Raw genomic sequence first — 642 nt, forward strand, 5'->3', positions numbered from 1 at the left:
GTCCCTCAGCTCTTCAGCTCAAGGCGAGCGCTCTACCACTTGAGCTACAGCGCCACTTCCGGTTTTCTGGTGGTTTATTGGAGATAGGAGTCTCACGGTCTCTCCTGCCCGGGCTGGCTTTGAACCGCGATCCTCAGATCTCAGCCTCCTGAGTAGCTAGGGTTACAGACATGAGCCACCAGCGCCCGGCTTCACGACAATTCTTTTGAATTTAATTTTTGTGTAATTGTCTAGTTTAAGAAAATCAATTACACTTTATGTATAAAAAATGTTCTGTGCTCAATTCAGTAGCACATACACTAACATTGGAACAATAAAGAGAAGAATAGCCCCTGACTGAGGATGACACTCAACTTTGTGAAGCATTCTAGATTTTTAAAAGAACAGATGCTGGAGGGGATGTGGACAGAAGGGAACCTTAATGCATTGTTGTTGGGAGTTTAAACTTGTTCGAAGACTTTGGAAAGTAGTATGGCGGTTCCTCAAAAGATTACAATAGAGCGCCCCTAAGTCCCAGCAATCCCATTTTGATCACAAACAAGACCATACTAAAACTACCAGCAAAACTATGTTCATTGCAGCATTATTTACCAAAGCTAAGATACAGAACAGAACCCGAGGCCCCACAGTAAACGAATGGAT

The 642-nt window shown here is 43.5% G+C and overlaps 1 non-coding gene across 1 annotated transcript; it reads left to right on the forward strand.

The window, feature by feature from the left end:
- The first annotated feature begins 275 nt into the window (after positions 1–275).
- On the forward strand, positions 276–377 carry LOC122100035. The gene has a single exon (XR_006146074.1). It is a non-coding gene; the product is annotated as a U6 spliceosomal RNA (small nuclear RNA).
- The last annotated feature ends 265 nt before the right edge of the window (positions 378–642 follow it).

The sequence above is a fragment of the Dipodomys spectabilis genome, unplaced genomic scaffold, assembly GCF_019054845.1.
Source record: "Dipodomys spectabilis isolate Male_0828 unplaced genomic scaffold, ASM1905484v1 ptg000554l, whole genome shotgun sequence".
In the NCBI taxonomy this organism is placed as follows: Eukaryota; Metazoa; Chordata; class Mammalia; order Rodentia; family Heteromyidae; genus Dipodomys; species Dipodomys spectabilis.